At 35.2% G+C, this 23,751-nt stretch overlaps 1 protein-coding gene across 2 annotated transcripts in view; it reads right to left on the bottom strand.

Annotated features, from left to right (window-relative positions):
- The window catches only part of LOC101896292 (protein sprouty), a 44,600-nt gene extending 21,601 nt beyond the window's left edge, over window positions 1-22,999 (bottom strand). Inside the window, exon 1 of one of the 2 annotated variants that reach the window (XM_059119536.1) lies at window positions 21,808-22,999. The gene's annotated coding sequence lies outside the window, so the exon portion shown is untranslated. The remainder of the gene's footprint in view (window positions 1-21,807) is intronic. The other variant, XM_059119537.1, reaches the window with a different exon arrangement.
- Window positions 23,000-23,751: the final 752 nt, after the last annotated feature.

The raw sequence follows: 23,751 nt of genomic DNA, 5'->3' as shown, positions 1-23,751 counted from the left end.
ATTCTATACCGAGACAAATACAGTGACAGACGCTGATGGTTTGAGGTGCCTTTGCAGCATCTAGTATTTATCGAGGAATAATGAATCGGTATCTCTATAAACCCATATTTGAAAATAATTTGAAGGCTTCGGTTAATATTTTCTATCTTCGTAATCACTGGATTTTCCATCAAGACAATGATTCCAAACATACAGTTCACATTGAAGGAAGTTGGCGGTTCTACCATGGTCTACCACCTCAAAACCCGGTTTTCAATGTTATTGAGCACGTTTGGGAAGTACTTCAAAGAAAAATACGAAAACGCCGTTTCAGGAGAGGAGAATTACAAGAAAAAAATTTGGAAAAAAACCCAAAAAAATTGATCTATTCAATGCCAGGACGAGTGCATATTGTTATAGATGGTGTTGATGGATCAAACAAAAATTAAAACCAAATAAGAGAAGATCCTGTATTCGTGGAAATGGGTATGATTATTGAAAACCATATATGAGGAAAGGTCTTTAAAGATATGTTTAACATATTTGCATTTAAAGTTAAATTTGAAATAAAGTAGGAAGCAAACACGGTAGAATTAAGAGGGTATATTCAGCCTCTTTTAAAAAAGATGAATTTGCTTTACGAGCTAAATTCCCTACACCCGAGCCCATTTATATATGCTCTCAATAAAAAAACTCAATTTCTAGATAGACTTTTGGAAATATGGGATATTTTAAAAAGAGTGGCTTGAGATATCGAATTGATGTCTTTTAAAGACTATTTCAGACTTTCAAGACGAGTAGGCCGTAGTGAATATTGAAAGGCCTTGAAGTTCAAAGAAAGATATCCTTTGAGTAACTTCGTTATCTCTTTTATGAAACACCCCTTTAACAATCTATTCTCCCCAAATAAATAATCACGCCACAAAAAAAGGTTATTGCCGTAGTTTATCTATAAAAAATTATGATGAACGTCTTTATTTGACGAGAGAATGAAAAATATTCAAATTATATAAAAATTAATACAAATTATTACAAATTATAACCAAAATACTTATCATTATACATTACTATCAAGTAATTTCAACAATAACGTGGTGATCTACAATTATTTGACATATTTGCATTTAAAGTTAAAATTGTTAAGGTTCAAGTAGTTAAATGTTGGGCGCCACACTACGATTTACTGTTTTGGAACAGCGGACATTTTGTAAATTTAACATATTTGCATTTAAAGTTATTGAAATTAATCAATATCGGAATTTTTTTAAAAAAAAGTGCCTTGATGTACCGAATTGATGTCTTTTTAAGACTATTTCAGACTTTCAAGACGAATATTGGAAGATTTTCTAGTTCTGGAAAGGATATCCTTTGAGTAACTTCGTTGTCTCTTTTATGTCAGACCTTTTTCCCTCGCGAATATTAATCCAGCCTCGTAGATAATGATTTTTGAAGAAGAATTTTTTTTTGCCGACAACAATAAATCCACATAAATCTGTGTCGTCAAAAGTGTTTTCTTTCTATCTTCATCGGCTTCTTCCTCGCATTTTGCTCACATGCCTGCATACTTGAAGGCACAATTATACACACCATGAGATAATATATACTATATCAGGCAGGTAGGTAGTCGCAGAAGAGGCCAAAATACATACGTATGCACAATTTTTTTTTTGTCGTACATGGTTCGGCATTATATAGTACATACATTGTAGGTAAATATGTATGATAGCTATTTTGAATGGATTGGTATATGGATGGATTTAATAGCATTCAAATGTCAAAGGTAGACAATAATTCTCTATTTGTTGTTGGTTTGGCCACAAGACTGGTGTGTGTGTGTCGGTTCGAATGCATGCAGTTTCTGGTAAGTACTATGGCCTTATTACCACAGATGATACTCACATGCCAGCCAGCCAGCCTGCATGCATGCATACGTACACCACAGTGGGCGATAATTAGCTACTTTGAACAGCCAACAAACGAGAACAATGTGATTTATTAGTTTTAATTTTAGATGGAATTAGTGTGAATTTTTCGTATGGCATGGGAGGTGGGTTTACACTTGATAATGGACAGGGTATAAAAGGGTGTTCACATTTATTCATAGAAATTTTTGGAAATAATTTTTCAATTTTTGATTTCTATGGAAATCACGTAGATATTTAATAAACTGATATATGACAGCACTTGGACTTCCTTTGAACTTTTTTGCTATCAATTCCATTTTTTTCTCCCCATAATTATTCATTAAATAGAAAAAGAAGCGCACAAGAAAAATAAGAAAAAAAAGCGAACCATAACTTTCCAAACGGAAATGGTTATAACTACACATGGCTGTCTATATTCCCCCCTCGCCTTCTTTCCCCAACATTTTTACAAGTATGTAGCAGAGAGACATACTTGTAGTTACAATAACCCATCCAGTACACCACCATTCATTGCCATAAACCATGCCGCCGACAAACATCAACGAACACAAACAAACCAGTCAGCCTGCCAGCCAGCAGAAAAAAAGCGCAATGAATAAGAAACAATAACAACAACTGGCAAACAACTAGTTGCGGATATCCGGTCATAAAGAACGTTTAGCAAATCAAGGCAGGCACAACAACAACAACAAAGTCCGCAGCAGCAAAATATTGCCATTATTGTCGCCGTCAACAATCATAAGCAGCAAACAACACCGGCACTACTACCACCATTGCAAATGTCGCACTTTCTCATTTCTCAATTTGGTCATAACGTCATATTCGTACATCTGAATGGGAGATATTTTTCTCATAGTTTGAGAACAACAATTTTGAAGGAGAGGTGGGAAATCTGGCAGAGAATTACACTTGGAGAAAATATTATGACATTATTTTTGGGCGGAAGATGTTGGAGATCTATTGGAACCTTGTCAATTTAACATATTTGCATTTAAAGTTATGTAAAATAAGGGAAAGATTTGGGAAACCACAAAAAAAATTTCAGAGCCTCACTAAAAGGCTAACGCTGGAATTTTATAATTTTCAAATTTTACAAAACATTCAATAAAATAATTTCCAAAGTGCTACTTTTTATTATCAAGTAATTTCACAATCTACAATTATTTAACATATTTGCATTTAAAGTTAAAATTGTTAAGATTACAGCAGTTAAGTTAAATTTGGGCGCCACACTAGGATTACCCGATGTTGGAGAGCGGAAGCTTTGCCAATTTAACATATTTGCATTTAAAGTTATAAAATAAATAATCTTATACGGTATAACATTCTGAAAATATAGGTTATTTTAAAAAGAGTGCCCTGAGATACCGGATTGATGTCTTTTGAAGACTTTTTCAGACTTTCCCGTCGAGCAGGCCGTATTGCATAGTCTTTGAAGATCCGGAAAAGATATTCTTTACGTACCTTCATTGTCTCTTTTATGAAAGACCCATTTAACAATCTTTTCCACCCAAATAAATAAATAAGCCACAATAAAAGGCTAACGTCGTAGTTTAATCGGCCAAAATTGTTTAAAACATTCAAACCCTACTTATTTCAATACAAATCATTTCAAAATACTAGTTTTATTATCAAGTAATTTCAATAATTTCAGGGTCAACAATTATTTGACATATTTGCATTTAAAGCTTACACTGTTAAGGTTAAAGAACTCAAGTTAAATGTTGGGCGCCATACTGAGATTCTCTGATGTTGCAGGGCGGAAACTTTCTCAATTTAACATATTTGCATTTAAAGTTATAAAAAAAACGGTCTTGCCGTCAGCTTTATATCCCCAGCCCTAGTGGTGGAGGTACCAGAAGGAATGGTCCTATCTCTACCATATTTCTAATAGACCTTGTGTTAAAGGAAATATTTAGATGTGCCAAGTCTGAATGGAATCTGATTTTAATTTCGCGATTTATGAGCTTCATGAATATTCAAAAATTCGAACCTTTGTGGGGGAGGTACCGGAAGAAGTGGACCGATAAATTCCGTCTTCACAGCAGAACTTGTATTAATGGAAATAATGGGATGTGTGAAGTATTTCGAATTATGTGTTGGTCTAAACTAAATTTCCTCAATGTGTAACTTCCGAATCGCGCTCTATACACCATGAATTGGTGGTGTTTCGAACAATTCAATTCATATTCTCTACTCTTATAATAATTCTTTATTATTTATGAGCCAACGCCAGTCATTATTGGAATTTGCGTGTGTGTGTGCTTTTTTTCTATTTGGCAATGATGACGACGGCGGTAAAGACGACGACGTCGACTACGAGTATAGCAATAGAATTTACAAATGAACATCAGAAAGAGAGATATATGGTGATGACGATGATGAGGATGGAAAACGACAAAAAAAGTATGCACCTTGCTAGCTAACTATGTAGCTGGCTATGCTAGTGTGTTGTTTGTTCATCGCGCAATTAGTAGCCCATCCATACACATACTTATATACAATTTGTCCATTTTCAGTGAGTGGCTGTGTTTAAGGCCCAATGACTTTTTTTGGGATTTCCGTTCCATAAAAAAACAACTACAAAAGCAGCGGACATTTTATAGATATATTACGAACATGCTTTGTATACTGAATGAATTAAAAAAACATATCCAGAAGCCAAAGAAGAATTTACGATGGGTGGTGGGGGTTTTTCACTTTTTTTTGTCTTGAATTGGCCATACACACTTGGTTAATTAAGGAAAAGCTTATTGGAAATTCATAACCTCAAAATGTGTCACATTAAGCAACACATATTTGTTCAAAATTATGGATATCTAAGTGTACGTGCATCCGTTTCGTTTAAATTTGGCGGCGGTAATAAAAAAGTGTTTTTTTTTGTAAAAAACAAATATTAAAATTATTATTATGACCGGAAATTATTTTTTTTTTTGTTTATTACAGGTTCTAGAAGCCAAGTTCGTGATAGGAAAGGAATTTTAATATATTTGCATTTGAAGTTAATAGATTTCTATTCTGAATGGAAAGAGTTGGAATGGTTTCACAACTGGATCTATCGCCCAAAAACTTTTGAACCAGAAACTTCAAGTGGATGGATTCTTCGAACTAGATTTCCGTCTTGAGATAAATGGAAAGATTCAATACCAATGTCAGAAAATCGACGACCCTCAGCAGTTCTGAAAATTATTATTGACTTCAGCGGAAATAGCCTGGGAGAGTAGAAAAGAGTCGATGCCATTTTTAAGATAACATTTAGAAATTTTTAATATTTCAAAGGCAGCTTTACCTTTCTAAGGAGAATGTGCGATTATGGAATGATTGATATAATTGGGAGGTAATAAATACTTGAAATTGTCATAATTTTTATTGCCGGAAATTAATTTCTGTATTTATTACAGGTTCTGGGAGCAGAATTCGTGAATCGAAAACATTTAACATATTTGCTTTTAAAGTTAATATAAACTTATAAGTCGTAGCTGAGATTCAGAACAGAATTCAAGGCTAACAACTTATTAACCAACTTATTCTTGATTCTGCCAGCTATATTTTAGGAAGCCAATGTCACAAAAACATAGACCAAATTGATTTTGAAACTTGATATCGAAATTTAGTTCAACGACTTGAATGGCGCCCAACGAATTCTGGAAGAAGAGTTCGTGATAAGAAAAATTTAATATATTTGCATTTAAAGTTATTTGAAATTGTTGCAACCGGATTTAACTGTATTTCTGGCTTGAGATCAAGAAGAGGATTCAATGTCACCAAAAATAGACCAACTTGATCTTGGAACAGTCCCTTTTGTTCATCGTAGCTGTAATGGGTTTCAGAACAAAAAGAGCAGTGATTGATTCTTCCAACTTGATATCGAAATTGTGATCAGGAAGGGGATTCAACGACCTGAACGAATTCTAGAAGCAGAGTTCGTGATAGGAAACAATTAACATGTTTGCATTTAAAGTTAATAGAAGTTTATCCATCGTTGTTGGATCCTGCTGCAACAAGTGTTTTCCGGATCAAGAACAGGATTCAATGTATCAAGAAATAGACCAATATAACCTTGGAACTATATTTTAGATCTTTATCTGACGCAGAAAGTTCTCCAGCAATGACTGCTCCTACCAGCTTATTATGGGCTGAACATCAAGACGAGGATTCATCGACTTGAAGAAAATATCATATTAATCTTGGAACCTACTTTCTTTACTGTTTGACCGAATCGATTTTCTCTTCGTCTTGACAGGATCTGCGATGGAAGTCCAATAGAAGTATATCTTCGTTATGTGTTCCTAAAGAGCAGTGATTGATTCTTCCAACTTGGTATCGAAGTTGAAATCAAGAAGAGGGTGCAACAATTTGAATGGCTCCCAACATATTATGGAATCAGCGTTTGTGTTAAGAAAAATCTAACATATTTGCATTTAAAGTTAATAGAAATGTATTCATTCATTTGTTCATTGCCACCGGATTTAGCTGTACCTCGGGCTTGAGATCAAGGGAATGATAAAACATCTCCAAATTTTTAAGTCGTGCAGTTTATAAATGCTTTGTTCCAGAACCTGCAAGAATCTACTAGTTATGCCACTTTTTTTCGATATCATGAAGGGAAAATCGGTTATCGTAGTAAAAAATCTTACTTTCTTGCAGTTCTGGAACAGAACAAATATATTCGAATGTAGGAGCAAACAGGCAACCTTTTATTTAACATATTTGCATTTAAAGTTAAAATTTTCTAAGTCAAAGCTTAGATTTACATTTTTGAAAATATTTCTATGGTTCTAAGCCCACAAAATTTAAAAACCCAGCAAGATTACAAGTTCAAACCACATATAGCAGCTTCTTCCCTCTCTCCTCTTTAAAACCTCCAGACGGATGTGTTTAATGTATGGGTATTTTCTTGTATTTTTTTCTGCTTCTTGTCTTTGTTGTTACTGTTATTCATGTGAGTTAATGCCCCCAACCAAAAACAAAGCCTTCAGCCTACAACTTATTTTTTTTGCCGGCTTGTTCCCCTTATTGTTGTAATAAGTGGTCCTTTATATGGGGATATCCTCTCGCTCTCTGGCTGTTTTCCTTTATTTTTTTCAAGTCTCTGATTACTGTTGTTACAAAAATAAAGTGTGAATGCACGGGCAACACACCCACACAAGTCAGGTTCTTTTCTGCTTCGTCTTCTCCTTCATTCAATAAATAACGGTTGCCAACCTACAAACGAAGTAACCCAAAGGAGGCGAGTGTGTGAGTGTTATATTTCTCTTTTAATGCAAAGAAATTATGTTGGTATGCTGCGGAGGTGTAGTTTTGATGAGGCCCGTCTAGGTCTCTCTTCCTCTTCGGTTCAGGTTTATTTCACTTGGTGTGTGTACATGTGTTTTTGTGCCTGACTACCGAAGATGTTCGTGCTCAAGAGTGAATGTTATGGTGGGTCGTGCTCAAAAAAGGTCTGTCTGAAAATTCAATGAATGGCCAAAGTGCTGGTGAGGAAACACAAAAATCATGTGAAGACGACAAGTGGAGAGAAAAAAGTGTCCTTTTTATGTAGTTTCAAAAAGTTTGCCTGTGCCCCTTCCCCCTGCTATCGCTTTATTATTATGTCAATAAGTCTGAGAGGGTGGTTGGAATTTTTTTTATTTGGCTTGGCTTGTAGGTGTTGTGGGTTGTCTAAATGCCTGCCTGCTTGCCGGTTTAGAAGTCGTAAATTGTTTTGACGTCATCATTGTTGAAATGGGGGAAGGAGGAGCAAGGTGGCAAGCTCCTATTTCAATGTCTATAAAAAGATTCATGGCAGATTTTTTTTTGGGGGAAAAAATAAATAGCAAAATCGGAAGATGGCATGGGAAATGGAAAATTTCTTTCCCTTTAAATTCTTGCAAATTCAACTTTTGAGCATTGGAAAATTTTCCGTGGATTTTGATTTACAAATCAACTTGTTCATTGAGCGCTTGAAGATTGTCATTGTCTATGGTTATTCTTGTTTTTGACGTTTGTTTTGTTGTGCCAACCTCAAAGACTTGGGCCTCACTCATTTGTTGGCATGTCTAGGCTGTAAGTTGTTGCCCAACCGGTTTTTTCCTTGTAAACGTTTTATTTCTCGAGACTTCGCCAAGGTTCGTTCTAACACAACAAATGTTCTCTTGGCTGAGTAGTTTCGTTTTTTTTTTTATTTTCTGATTTCAAAGAAAGAAAATAGAACTTGCGTTAATTTTCCATTCAATTTTAAAGCTAATGGAGATGAGATATATGAAATTTGGTCGAGAGAGGAGAATTAGAGAAATGGTTAATATTTAAAGTCGAAATGTGGTAATCCTTCTTTGCCATGGTAAGGATACATTGCTGAGCAGCTGTTCCGAGAAAGAGAATGGTTTAAGGAGGATTCAGGGCTATCTCAAAAACTCTAATCGGGAATCATAGACATTTGAAACTTGGAGACACTTTCACTTTCCTTTTCAGCTTTACTGAAGATTCCATTTTGAGGTAAATGAAAAAATTCAATACCAATGTCAGAAAATCGATGCCCCCCACCTCAGTTCTGAAAATTATCTTTGACTTCAGGAGAAATAGCCTAGGGAGAGAGTAGAAAAGAGTCGATGCCATTTTTAAGATAACATTTAGAAATTTTTAATATTTCAAAGGCAGCTTTGCCTTTCTAAAGAGATTAGGCGATTATGGAACGATTGATATAATTGGGAGGTAATAAATACTTGAAATTATCATCATAATTATTATTGCCGGAAATTAATTTCTGTATTTTTTTACAGGTTCTAGAAGCAGAATTCGTGAAAGAAAAACATTTAATATATTTGCATTTAAAGTTAATATAAATTTATACGTCGGAGCTGAGATTCAGAACAGAATAGATTCGAGGCTTACAACTTATGGATCAGTGATAAGTAATAATTGCCAACAATATTTCAGGAGGCCAATGTCCTAGGCCAATGCGTCGTCCTTTTCAGCTTTACTAAAGAGGTAAAGTTATATCCATCGCTCTTCGCAGGAAAATAACTACGTCCCTGTAATTGTTGTGAAATATTCCAGGCTTATCTATCTTTAACTTTTCATCGTGACTGAATTGCCTTGGCTGTAATCCATAGAGTAGCAGAGCTATATCAACATCCTACCTTGGAATTATGGAACTTCAAAACCTTTGCTGGAGATATTTTGAAACTAAATAGGTTCTCTATTTTTGCCTTTACAGCAGATTGAGTGGTATTTCCATTCGTCCCCCTGCAGCGTATCTCAAGCTATCTCTACATCCTACCCAGGAATTATGGAACTTCAGAATCTTTGTTGAAGGTACTTTCAAACTAAATCGGCTGCCCTTTTTCAGCCTTACAGCAGAGGAAGAATAATCTCTGTCACTCCTCGTAGTAAGAAAGCTACATCCATGTAAATGTGCTGATTAAACATTCCTATCACGTCGTGACTGAATGGTCTAGGCTGTAACTCTTAGAGTTGCAGAGGTATAAGATAGAATTCAAAGGTATCTCAACATTCTACCCTAGACCTATAGATATTTAGAATCTTTGTTGGGGACACTTTCAAACTTATAGGGCTGCCCTTTTCCAGCTTTACGCCAGAGAAGGTCCAATTTCTGTCGCTCCCTCGCAATGTTTAAACCACGCTTATCTCTTGTTAGGCTCAAAAGTTTTGTTCTGAGTGAAAAGTCCAGTCTGATGCGGCATGTGGCTTCAACTTGTAGCACCAAGCAGCGAATGCGTCAGGGCCCTCAGGGACTTCTCTGGCAGATTTTATGAGTAATGACGTGACTTATTCCCACGCTGCGGCCTGGGCTTTGGCTTAATGGTAGGAACTTCAAGAAGGGAATCTAAATCCAGGAGCCCAAAAGAGTTTACATTCAAACTAAATGGGTTGTCCTTTTTATCAGAGAGGCGCCATCGGAGAGGGTGCTATTTCCATCGCTCCTCGTAGAGAGAGAGCTACTTGGCTTATATCCAAGTTGGGGTCCGGATTTCAGCTTAAAGTGGAATTGCATAGGAATTGCTCTTTAAGAAGAGGATAATCCTTGCAAGGGCAATGGAAACCCAAGCACAGGTTATTTTCTTATGCAGTCTTGTGTCAGGAGACTTAGAAACTTTCTTACTAGCCTAGCGGATTTTGGAAGCAATGCCATGGCTCGTACCCAAGTTACGTTTATGGCTTTGGCTCAATGTGGAATTGTATTATCAATAACTGTTCGCTAGAGTAGCAGAGGTATAAGATATAAGTACTCCTTCCTAAACATATGATTGCACTAAGTTACCTTCATAATTCTACCACATGTTTCTCTTTCTAATTTTCTATGCAAGATTCCGCTCCAAGAGATTTTTACTGTCTAACATTTTGTCTCAGATTATAATCGTGTCTTCCAAATTCACAAAAGGTCAGTTATGTTTTCCCATATTCCATTGCTTTTTCTTCAAAACTATTCCCTTCAGTTTATTTGTTATTTTGAAACTTCAAAAACCCACCAAACATAACCTCCAAAGTACATTAACCTAATTATTTTTTTTATTTATTTATTTACTTTTATTTTTAGTTTTGTGTTGCTTTGTTTTTGCTTTTCATATCAAAAGCTTACAAATAAGACCCTTCATATGATTATTTCAACACCTTTCAAAGTTACTACACACAATCGTTTGGTTTGTGAAAGCTTGATAAGACAATTTACTCTACCTCCAAAAAAAAAAACGACTACACCCTGACTGCAAGTGCAGTAGCTGGAAGGAAACACCTCAAAAACTTATCTATGTCTCACAAAAAATATGTTGGCAACTTATCTCCAACCTATGGGGGGAACACCATTTCATAAAACTCTTATCTTTTTATGTGGCCAGTCTAATAGCCGACTACACCCAACCAGCCGTTTACATTGTAAACGTAAAATTATTTTTTTTTCGCCTGATATGTCATAATTGAAAGCATTTTTCTTTGGAAACCAAGAAAGCCCAAAAAGGGGTGGGGTGGAAGGGGAGGGGAGCAATTTGATACCATGTGTTTTTTTTTCAATTATTTGACGGAAATTAACGAAATTTTTTTCTATTTAAAAGCAGTTACTTATTCCTATTTGCCAAGGGAGCAGATGGCGCCCGACGTTGTGGCAAAAAATCTCCAATTTTAAATAAAATTATAACGTTTTTCTCAGCTTTTCCCAGAAGATCATATTAATCTTCAAACCTACTTTCTTTACTGTTTGACCGACCCGATTTTCTCTTCGTTTTGGCAGAATCTTTGATTGAGGTCCAGTAGATGAACATTTTCGTTATAATGTGTTCCTAGAGAGCAGTGATTGATTCTTCCAACTTGGTATCGAAGTTGAAATCAAGAAGATCAAGATGCAACGACTTGAATGGCGCCCAACGTATTATGGATAGAGCGTTTGTGACAGGAAAAATTTAACATATTTGCATTTAAAGTTAATTGAAATGTATTCATTGTTGTTGCCACCGGATTTGATAAAATATCTCCAAATTTTTAAGTCGTGCAGTTTATAATTGCTCTGTTCCAGAACCTGCAACAATCTACAAGTTTTGCCACTTTGTTTTTCGATATCCTAAAGGGAAAATCGGTTATCGTAGTAAAAATGTTACTTTTTTCCAGTTCTGGAACAGACGAAATATATTCTAATGTAGAAGCTAACAGGTAACTAAGTCAAATTCAGCTTTTGTATTTGACAATTTAAACAGCCGTATCTAAAATGGCGCCCAACGTGGGGCAAAAATCTGCAAAAGTTAAATGGTAAGCTCAGAAAATGCCATGTTTGTCCCATCGCTCCCTAAACACGAAGTTATGTTTAAATTATTTATATTTGGTATATTATTGTCACACCTAAGATGGCGCCCAACGTGGGGCAAATGTCATGCAATGTTAATTGGTTTAAATATCTGATTTTTCTCATCATTTCCTATAACTGAGATAAGTTCTGCATCTTATATTTGGCATTTTACCTTTATTGTCATACCTAAACTGGCGCCCAACGTGGGGCAGAGTCACCCAATGTTAATTGCTAGGCTTTGGAAAAGAAAATGTCTTCCTCATCACTTCCCAATAACAACTGACGTTTCTAAAATGGCGCCCAACGTGGGGCAAAAATCTGCGAATGTTAAATGGTAGGCTCAGAAAATGCCATGTTTGTCCCATCGCTCCCTAAACACGAAGTTATGTTTAAATTATTTATATTTGGTATATTATTGTCACACCTAAGATGGCGCCCAACGTGGGGCAAATGTCATCCAATGTTAATTGGTTTAAATATCTGATTTTTCTCATCATTTCCCATAACTGAGATAAGTTCTGCATCTTATATTTGGCATTTTAACTTTATTGTCATACCTAAACTGGTGCCCAACGTGGGGCAGAGTCACCCAATGTTAATTGCTAGGCTTTGGAAAAGAAAATGTCTTCCTCATCACTTCCCAATAACAACTGACGTTTCTAAAATGGCGCCCAACGTGGGGCAAAAATCTGCGAATGTTAAATGGTAGGCTTAGAAAATGCCATGTTTGTCCCATCGTTCCCTAAACACGAAGTTATGTTTAAATTATTTATATTTGGTATATTATTGTCACACCTAAGATGGCGCCCAACGTGGGGCAAATGTCATCCAATGTTAATTGGTTTAAATATCTGATTTTTCTCATCATTTCCCATAACTGAGATAAGTTCTGCATCTTATATTTGGCATTTTAACTTTATTGTCATACCTAAACTGGTGCCCAACGTGGGCCAATGTAAATTGCTAGGCTTTGGAAAAGAAAATGTCTTTCTCATCATTTCCCAATAACAAAATTAGCTGTAGCTTCTCATAATTTTGTAATTTAACGTCCGTGTCTAAAAATGGCGCCCAATGTGAAGATTTTTTTTAAACAATAAATCATATTTTCTTCGGTTTTCATGGTGGAAAAGTTATGCCTTTTGCAATGTGGGGATTCATCTGTCTCTGGACAAAAATATACAGTTTCTCATATTTGGCATTTTAATTGCCGTATCTAAATGGCGCCCAACGTGGGGCAAAGTCAAGCCAATGTAAATTGGAAGGCTTTGGAAAAGAAGATGTCTCTCTCATTGTTTTCCAATAACAAAATTAACTTTAGATTCTCATAATTTTGTATTTTGACTTCATTTTCAACTAAATGGCGCCCAACGTGGGGAAATTGTTTTTTCAAACAATAAATTGAATTTTCTTCGATTTTCATGGAGGAAAGGCTGTGCCTTTTTCAATGTGGGGATTTATCTGTTCCTGGTCAAAGAAGCAACTTCTGAAATTTGGCATTTTCACTGCATTATATAAAATGGCGCCCAACGTGAGGAACATATATGTGTTTACCTCCGTTTTAAGAGTAAAAAGCTTATGGCTTTTTAAATGTGGTGATCTAGCGGAGTTCCCAGTCAAATAGACAGCTTCTCACATTTTAGCATTTTAACCAGTCGTCTCCAAAATGGCGCCCAACCAGAGAAAATTATTATTTTTTTTTAAGTTTTCTGAAGATTTTCCATTTTTTCTTTGCTTATTTTGCCACAACTTCCTGTTGCCATAACAGAGATAATTTCACTTTTTTACTGAATTTCCCCCAACATCAAATCGACAATTTTCTTTGAATCTCCAGCAAAAGAAACCTTTCCACCAAATAAAAAAAGGTTTCATATTCAGTTTTGAATGAATTGCAGCTTTTTTATGTGTTTTTTTTTTTTCATTTTCTAAAAAAAAACAACATGAAATCTAGGTTGCCAATGCAATTGCCGAAGCATTAGCACCGTAGCTATGCTGCAATTCACACTACTCCATGCCATTACTAGATTCACATGATTCACCGAATCATGGGCTGTGAAACCAAAAGTTAAGCATGAATTTTATTTTTTTTTTGTTTTTTTTTTTTTAATTTAGTTTCGAAAGTAAAAAAAAAATAAAAACCAAAACAAAGAAGAGGTGGTGGAAAAATGATACAATAATGAGACGAATTGCCACGTTAAGGCCAATAATAAAAAAAAAAAAAAACAAAAGAATTATACTTTTAGGTTGGATGTTGTATTGCGAATGGGTGAGCAAGTGAGCAAGTGAACGAATGACTGACTGACGTACAAAAACCCAACAGCTAGCCAGCCACCTAAGCATAGGGTCTGCTGTGTTGTTTTTTTTTTTTTCTTTCTCAATGAAATCTATTTTTTGCAGTTGTTGTTGTTATTATTGTTGTCGTTGAATAAGAATAAAGCCAGCAATTTAAAAATTTGCTAACAACAGCAGCATTTGCAGAGCAGCAATCACCGCCCAACAACCAATGATGTTTTGAGAATTGTTTTTTTTTTTTTTTATAAATTCTGATTGCTTGGCAATGCCAACCAACTGCTGGGTTTTGAAAAATTATAAAGGGGTCCAAGAATTATTGCTCTGCTCTGTATGGGAATCGAATAGCCCCAGCCAACTGGTGGGTGTTCTAATTTCATTGGCTTACATTTAGCTGTGGTGTGCAAAAAAAAACGATGGTTTGGTTTTGATTTCAATGGTGGAAATACGAACGAAAAAGGATTTGATATTCAAAAAAAAAAAAAAAAAAATAAATAAATAAATTAAAAAAAAAAATATTAAAAAAATAATAAAAAAGAGAAAAATAAGGAAAGAAAAAAAATCAGCTTAAAAATTCCGAAAAATTTCCTGCTAATGATTTTTGGAAGGAAGAGATATCCTAAACCTCAGTTTTTTTCATTTTTTTCCGATAGTAAAATCTGTTACAGATTGGGTACGGGATATGGAAGATGCCATATATAATTAGCGCCCAATGTGGTGCACCAAAAGTCTACATTAAAGTGGTGCACGAAAAGTCTGGACTAAGGTTGCTAATTCCTTACACATGTGTTGTCAGATTTTCGCTGTGTCAGAAAAATGGTTAATCTCCAGAACCTGAAAAGTTATTTTGTAACTTTTGTGTCCAGGCAAATAATGGCGCCCAACGTAAAGCTAATGGCTTCTGGAAAGGGAAGATAGCAAAAAATTCTGCAAGCTTACTAACGGCTTACACATGCCTTGCCAGGTTTTGCCTGTGTCAGGAAAATGGTTCATCTCCGGAATCTGCAACTTTTGTGTCCAGGCAAATAATGGCGCCCAACGTAAAGCTTATGATATTGTAAACCTCCGATATTTAACTTTTCATTATTAAATTTTGTTACAGATGGGGATCGGGATAAGAAAAACCTCCGTTACGCTAGAATATTCTCATAAAAGTTAGTAATATTATGCCATGCCATATATAATTGGCGCCCAATGTGGTGCACCTAAAGTCTAGATTAAGGTGGTGCACCAAAAATCTAGATTAAGCTTGCTAATGCCTTACACATGCCTTGTCAGATTTTAGCTGTGTCAGAAAAATGGTTCATCTCCAAATCTTAAAATTTATTTTGCTACTTTTTTGTCCTGGCAAATAATGGAGCCCAACATAAAGCTAACAGTTTCTGGAAAGTAGAGATATTGTAAACCTCCACTATTTTACTTTTCATTATTAAATTATTTTGCAGATTACGTTCGATATGGGGAAAATAGCAAAAATCTCCGTTATGCTAGGAAATTCTGATAAAGACTAGGAATATTATGCCATGCCATATATAATTGGCGTCCAATGTGGAGCTCCAAAATTGTAGGTTAAGGAAACTAATGCCTCACACCTACCTGTGTTAGGTTTTAGCAGTGTCAGAAAAATGGTTCATCTCCGGAATCTGAAACTTAAGTTGCAACTTTTGTGTTCAGGCTTAAGATGGCGCCCAACGTGAGGAAACATAGCCTGAAAATGAAGCGTCGGGGGATAATTTGTATAATATTTTCCAGCGATAATTTGGTAAAATCAAGTTATCAATGCCAAAATGATTTATTTTCCATTTCCATCAGGGTTGGTAGTATTCCGTGGTGGCGCCCAATAAGGGGTCACAGAGATCATGCTTTTTCTTAGTATGACCCTCTTTTACAGAATTAATTTTTTTCCTGTTTCAGAAACTTTCCCCCGTAACTGTAGAACAAATGTAAAAAAGTAAATCCAATGTTTTTCTGATTTTTATGGCGACATGTGTGATGGCGCCCAACGTGAAACAATTGATTTTATTATCATTTTGCAACAATAAATGACTGCATAATTTCAATTTTTTTTGATGTCGTACCATTTGTCTATTCAAGATTCGCCAATTATTTTCCATCGGCTCTGTCCATTTTTCGCATATTTTACTGCCACATTTGTGATGGCGCCCAGTGTGAAACAAAGGATTTTTGCCAAAGGGTGAAAAAGTATTTTCATGTTTCTAAGAATTTTTCTACCCAAAACTAATAACTTTTCAGCAGCCAATGTATGTGGCGCCCAACGTGAAGCAACGGATATCACTGCAAATTACCTATATAAGCTTAGGGAACTTAATCTTGTAGATTATTATCTAGTGATGATTCTTCTTCTATTCCCACCTATGTAGATATTACGTTGGACGCCATCTTTCATGCCTCAGGAATATATTTTTAATTATTTCAGGCATCGGGAAAGTTCTCTCGAATAATGTTAATGTATTATTATGAGTTTTCATCATTTCAGCTGCGATGGCGCCCAACGTGGGGTTATGAATTTTCTTGAGAACCAATTTTAATAAATCTCTATTGACTTTAAGACACCTCAGACTCAGACAGACCGATTTTAATAAATCTCTATTGACTTTTACACACCTCAGACCAAAATATATGGTGTTTTCCATTGTAAATTTAAAGTAGGTTTGGTCGATTTGTGTGTGGCGCCCAAAGTGGGTCCACGGATTTGAGTTTCGAGCAAATTTTTCCATACTTTAATGCCTTACAAATGTTTTTTCTAACCTTCGCACATATCGGAAGATTTCTTTGAGTAGGCTTATAGAGAATATTTTCAAATCTCGATGTTTTAGCTGCAATGGCGCCCAACGTGGGGTAATCAATTTTTCTGGTGAACTGATTTTGTTGAGTTTCTCAGCATTGATTTAAGCCTCAATCTGAAAATATACTATATTGAACTCTCACGTGATATAAGCTGCAGTATTTTAAGTATGTGGTTGCCCAATATGGGTCCACCAACCCCGATTCCTAGCAATTTTTATTGGTGATAATCAGATTAATTTCCTCATTGTGTTCATGTTACCGAGTCATTTCCAATGACTGAATAATAATTTTGATGATGGCTCAGGTTGGGCGCCATCAGTCCAATATTTGTCAAGACATTTGCAAACGTAGGGAAGGTTAGTGAAAACGAAGCTGAAGACCTAAGGTATACAACCTTTCACAACATCTGCTTCTAAACTCCCTAAATTTTATGGTGAATTGAATTCCTGTAGTTCCTCAAAACAAATTTTTTTCTGAAGTTTCTTTTCAAAACCAAAAAATCCTTTCCAACTCCCAAACTATTCGGAATTCGTTTACAACAACTACACATTTCCACTACCATCCACGACGACAACTCATTGCAATGAAATTTGTCTTTCGTGTTATGTGTTTTTTTTTTGCTCATTTTTTTCACAACTTCTGAATCATCCATTGAAAGCCCAAAAAAAACGAAAAAAAAACAACAACAAATTTTTGTTGAAAAACAAAAAACCTACACAAACTAAAAATAGAGGCACACACAAACCAAAAAAAAAAAAAGAACGAAAAACAACAATATTTTTGCGCCTAAAATACGCAAAAAACTACTGCTGTCATTAACGCACAAAAACACAAAACGTCAAAGCAAAAAATAGATGTCATCGTCTCCGCCATCACCCGCACCACCAGCATCTTCGCCCTACTCCTCCTCATTCTCTCACTCAAAAAAAAAAAAAAATAGGTTCATCGCCAAGAAGTTTGTTATAGATTATTTTTGTATCTCCCATGTTGGCGATGATGACGATGCTGCTGATGCAGGCATAGGAAAATGCAACAACATTTTAATGTAAAGCCGGCAAATTGGTAGCAGTGCAAGGGAGCTGGGGAGTACCGGAAGGAGGTTATGGTGGGCATATGCTGATATTTTTATGAATTTATTTTCGTATATGCACTCTATGGGCATTGCATGCTGACGATGTCTAGAAATTCTCGATTGCGGATAGTAGCCTTTTCGAAAACATATTTCAAAATTTCTGTGTGTGTGTGCGTGCATCCCCCCAACCATATATTCCAATATTATCTTAGAAAAAAAAAACGTCCCCATACACGAGAAATTAAAAAACAAAATCCTAAACGACGTTCATTTTGAAAACAAAATTTTGTTTTTTTTTTCCCTGCAACCTGGCTGCATTCATGCCCTGCTAGCCAGACCTGACTGCACTTCCATATTCAACGTCAAGACAAGACACAGCACACGGGAAATGGCCCTATAAACGCTTCATATTACTACGTGTGTGTGTGTGGGTTTGTACACACCTATGCGTATAGCCATCTAAAATGTACCCCTCTACATAAATATGAAATCATTAATTTTATTCTCGGTATGTGTGCGTGTGTGTGTGTGTGTGTGTAAATGTGCGTATTAGTGGCCCATGTATTTTCCCCCTTTTTTCGAATTTCGTGTTTAGTTTTTCCATGTCTGTCTGTCTTTCTGCGTTCATACATATGTCCTCCTTTACGAAACGCATAAAGAAAACAATAATAAAAACATATGGATGGGTTGTATTTTCCACACCCAACCGGCCTTTCCTTTTTGTTCGTTGTGTTTTTGAGGGCAAATAGTTTGCATTATTAACATCTGCAGTGGAAAAGCGATGAACAAATTATAAGGGAAGTTTTGTGTTAAATTTCCTTTAATTTTCCAACATTTTGGCCATGGAAAATGGAAAGCATGATTAAACATAACAAGAAAATTTCAAATGGCGCCCAACGTGGAGTTCATATTTAGGTTTTTGGATGTGAAATCCATAAACACAATAGAGCGATCCAATTTTCTTGAATTACGTGGGAAAATTAGAAAAAAATAAAAAAATCATTAAAAGTGGCGCCCAACGTGAAACACAAAAATAAATTTATGAACAATCCAATCTTCTTGAATTACGTGGGAAAAATAGAAAAATTTTCAAAAGATAGTAGCCTTTGAAATGATATTTCAAACAAACATATTAAAAGTGGCGCCCAACGTGAAACACAAATATAAGTTTATGAAAAATAAGCCCACAAATCTTAAGATATTTTAATATATTCCAAAAATCCAATCCTCAAAGCGACACTCAAAGTCGGATAAAAAGTCATGTAAACGGCTATAAAAACCTCTTCACCTAACTTTTTAAGGCAGAAGTTTAAAACAACAAAAAAAAAAGGAAAATCAACAACGAAAAGTGTCTCATAATCCTGTATCTACGATGTCTCTCTAGCTTTTCGGGGCTAATTTCGAATTCTAAGTAAAATCCCATAAAATCCCAAAAATAAATTGTGAGAAAAGTGTAAAAGTGGCGCCCAACGTGGATCGCAATTAAAATTGCTTGCATTTCTAAGTAATTTGTAGGACCTCATCACTCAAATTATTATTTTTATTTATCTTGTCAAGCTAAAGCCGTGTAAAGTTAAGCCGTAGAGAAATCTCAAGAGCCCCACAACAAAGTGGCGCCCAATGTAACCAATTATATTTATAAACATTGCATTAAATATTCATATATTATTATCACGATTTTAGGCGAAGGGGTTAGGTTGCAGGGGAAAATCACAGGGAATACATTCCATATTTAAAGTGGCGCCCAACGTGGAATGTGGAACAATTTAATGTAGAAATATTGCAAATGAAGGAAAAACGAAAACGCCAACCTCTAAAGTGGCGCCCAACGTTGGGCAAAATGATTACAAGCTATCCCGATCGGAATAAACAATTCATAGAATTTGGAGGAACTTTAAAATTCTTTAATGCGTTATCCTGAAACTAGGCGGGGAATGTATTTCATATCTAAAGTGGCGCCCAACGTGAGATCGACATCAATTAAATGCATTAATATTACAAATGATGACAGAAGAAACAAAAATTAATTGTTTTTCCTAAGAATAAAAGGACGTCAAGTGGCGCCCGAGATATCCATTTAAGATTTTGTTTGAAAATATTCTGTGAAGAGGCACCCAATATTGATATTAATCTTGGAAGTGCTGGTGACAGTTTTATTCCAATTTGAAGCTATAGTTATAACTTGGCTTGAAATATCCATTAAAGTTGGCAGTCGATAGTGTCTACACAAAAATATAGCTCACATTTTGGGTTAACAAACCTCAAAATCAAAGGAGGATATTTTTATTTAATTTATTTTTTAAATGGCGCCCAACGTGGGGATACATTCTTTGAAACCCCGGCTTGGTTTTATTGGAATTTCGAATGACATCAAATAAACCCAAGTTTGACTTCAAAATCAAAGGTAGATATTTTTATTTCAATTAATTTTCAAGTGGCGCCCAACGTGGGAGCCATATTATTTGAAGTCACGGCGTTAGATTTCCTTGAATTTCGAAGGGCAACTAATACATCTAAGCTACACTTGTCATGCGATTTTCACAATATTTCGCCAATTCTTCCCAATTCACATCTTAGAAATTCAGGTCCAAAATTTTCAAAGTCCTTTCGAAACCTTTTACCAGACTTTCATAATAACCACACCTTAGCTACCGGTCTCACATTTGTTAAACAAGACTTTAAGTACTTTCTTTCCAGGCTCTATTGATTTTCTATTAAGAGATTGAAGGGTGTCTTGCTCCTCGCTCCTGTCCCATACCTAGGAAACTTCTACAGGTAGCGCCCAAGACATTTTGAAATACCTCCATCACAGGAGTATATAGAAGGCCAATAAATCCACTCAAGCTTTGGTTATGGCAATTGTTTTGTACGGTTTTCCAAACCATAAGAGAATTTTTTTTTACCTCAATCTTAAAAGTTCATCAGGTGGCGCCCAACGTGTGGCAACAAACTACCAATGGTCTCTCGACTATTTTATCAGACTTTCAAAGGACCGTTACCGGATTATCCTTTCTCTTTGACACTTTTTGAGGGAGGTACCTGTAAAAGTGGACCGATATTGCCCATATCCGAACTCTATCTACGTTTGATAATAATATTACGATGTAACAAGTTTTAATAAAATCGGATACTCCCATCGAGAGCTATCGTGCCCACCAGTCAGACCGACAGACGACGGACTTCGCTCGATCGACCACAAATGTCCTAAAACGGATTTGGTGCAAAGAGACCTAGGTTCTAAAACCGTTATTTTGATGGCCGTATCAAACGATATATAATCTCTGTAGCCATATGGCTGAGGGTATAAAAATAAACGTCCATCTCTTAGATGTTAGGTGTGGCCAGAAGGGACCTTCCCACTTGTCTGAGTTCTCGTGCCAATAACCCTTAAGAAGTCTTGCCTAACGGGGGGTGAGCACGTACTTGAATTTTAGCAAAAACTTGTAAAATATTCAAAAATGTCGAAAGGTATAGATTTGGGAGGAGGCCCAGGGCCCCCACTCAGTTTGTGGCAGCATGAGTTTTAATGTTTTATCTACTCCACATTGACCCACCCAACCATAATTTCAATTCTGACAAAATTTTAACTTTCAATGTAAAATGTAGAAAAAATGTCGAAAAGGTATAGATTTCGTAGGAGGAGCAGGGTCCCCACCCATTTTGTGGCTATATGCCAATTATTGGTGTTTCTACTCCCACAATAGCCCACCCAACCATAATTTTTAATATTTACCATTAAAGTTTTTTTTTCACAATTTTTTTTTACTTTTTTTTTTCATTCTTTAATAAAAAACACCAAATCCTATACTCCACCTACAACACGTACACATTACCTTAACGTTACATTTCTCTAACTAAGCCTTACTTGTGACTTAGAGAGTTTAGAGAGGAAGTTATAGAAAGAGAGAGAGCGGCAATACATATACTTTACTTTTGTAATATTAAATAAATAAAAAAGAACTTACATTTTTTGTAAAAAGCAATCCAATTGTTTTTTAAATAAAAAATAACTGCAATTAATCCTTTTTTGTTGAGGGGGTCGAAGGTGTTTGTTTATAAATTTTGTTTGGTTTTGATTTTCTTTTAAAAGACGACGACGACGACGAAGAAAACCATTACTCTACAAAAAAAAACAACTCTTGCACCAGGAAACATGGACTGGCCGCGAGAGAGAGAGACACACACACACTGAGAGTGGAAAGAAGAAGAAAAACTTATTTGCCGTTGGTTTTTGTTGCTGTTGGTGTAACAATAATAATAATCCACAGGAAATGACAGACAGATGTGCATGCGTGCGTGCATGCGTATGTTTTGTTGTTGCCTTGCCTTAGGTTCGTTGGATTTTTTGATGTTCACTATAATGCTGTTTGTTGTTGTTTTTAGATGCTGACTGGTGATTCTTCTTCTTCTTGATTTTTACTTTTTTGTATTTTGTTGTTTATTTTCTTAGTTTTGTAAGTTGTTGAATAGAGCGCATTGATCATTTGTTTGACTGGCTGACACTACTACAACTACTACTCTTCTCTTTTGCTCTTTGTTGTTGTTTTTTCTGTTTAGTTAAATGGGCAATGAGTTTTGTGTGTGTTTTGTGTGTGCACGAACGATTGTGTTTCTTGTTGTTGTTTTGTTTTCATAAAGAGTCGTCGTCGAGTATTTCTGTGTGTAGTTTGTTGTGTATGCGAGGAGGAGAGCCTTTAGGTTTTGGTTTTATGTAATTGTTGCAAACAAAAATTTTGTATTTTTTGAATTTTTTCGATTAAAAACATTTAAAAAACTAAGGAAAATATTTTATTGCTTACTAGGCAGAGAAATAAACAAAATTCCACTTCTTGTTTGGTATTCGAATATCAAAAATTGTTTTTCACTCTTGTTGTTGTTGCGTTTGCTTTGGTTTCTCTTGAGAAACTTTGCCTTCGTTTGTTTTTTTGATTCATTCATAAAATTTTTTATTCTTTTTTGTTGTTGTTGTTGTTGTTTGTTGGCTTTGCTCATCTGCTATATATACATATATATCCTCTATGTGTTTTGTTGGTTTTTATTTGCTATCCACACACTTCTTTCATACACATAATACAAATTTATTTGTTAATTATTTTTCCATTTTTTTTCAAAAAAATTTTCTTGTAATACTTCTTCTGCTTCTTCTTGTGTGTATGTATGTATTAAAAATTTGTTGTATTTTTTTTTTTTTTTTGAAAAAATTATTTTTTTTGCTTTTTTCAACTCTTGCTTGATTTTTCTTTCATTTTGGTTTTATTTTTAGGCACTGAATGAACTTTTCGTTTTGTTTTTTTTTCTGGCTTTTCTTTATGTATTTTTTGCTTATTTTTTTACTTTTCGTTTTTTTCGCTTTTTTTTTTTGGTTAATTTTGTTTTAATTATATCCGATGATGATGGTGTTGCTGCTGCTGCTGATATTGATGATGAATTTGTTGGATGCCTCTATCTATCTATGCTGCGGGGATAAATGAATAATGACGAAGAATGATGAGTAAAAAATGGCTATGCATGGGGGAAGAGGAGGTGGAGGAGGTAGGCATTACAAAAACAAAAAAAAAACCAATGAAAATGATTTCATTAAGCAGACATAAATAATGCAAGGTTTTGATCAATGAAAGTGGCAGAAAATCAGCATCGTTTTTTTTATTTTTATTTTTTTTGTTTCTCAGCAATCACTCACTTTGCTATTCCACAATGAAATTTAAATCGATTTTTTTTAAGTGGCGCCCAATCGTTTTGTTTTTTCTTATTTAATAAATTTAATTTCTATTAAAAACATTTTTTGTTTTGGGGCTGGGTCGTTTGGTTAGTTGTTGGTCGATCGAAACGCGTGTACACTCAATGTCTGACTGACAATGGGATTCTTTATTTTATTTTTTTTTCTGCTTTCAGTGAAAAAGCGGTAAACG

This window comes from Musca domestica, unplaced genomic scaffold, assembly GCF_030504385.1.
Source record: "Musca domestica strain aabys unplaced genomic scaffold, Musca_domestica.polishedcontigs.V.1.1 15, whole genome shotgun sequence".
Classification (NCBI taxonomy): domain Eukaryota; kingdom Metazoa; phylum Arthropoda; class Insecta; order Diptera; family Muscidae; genus Musca; species Musca domestica.
The sequence above is the reverse complement of the archived record's forward strand: the minus strand, read 5'-3'. Positions and strand labels throughout refer to the sequence as shown.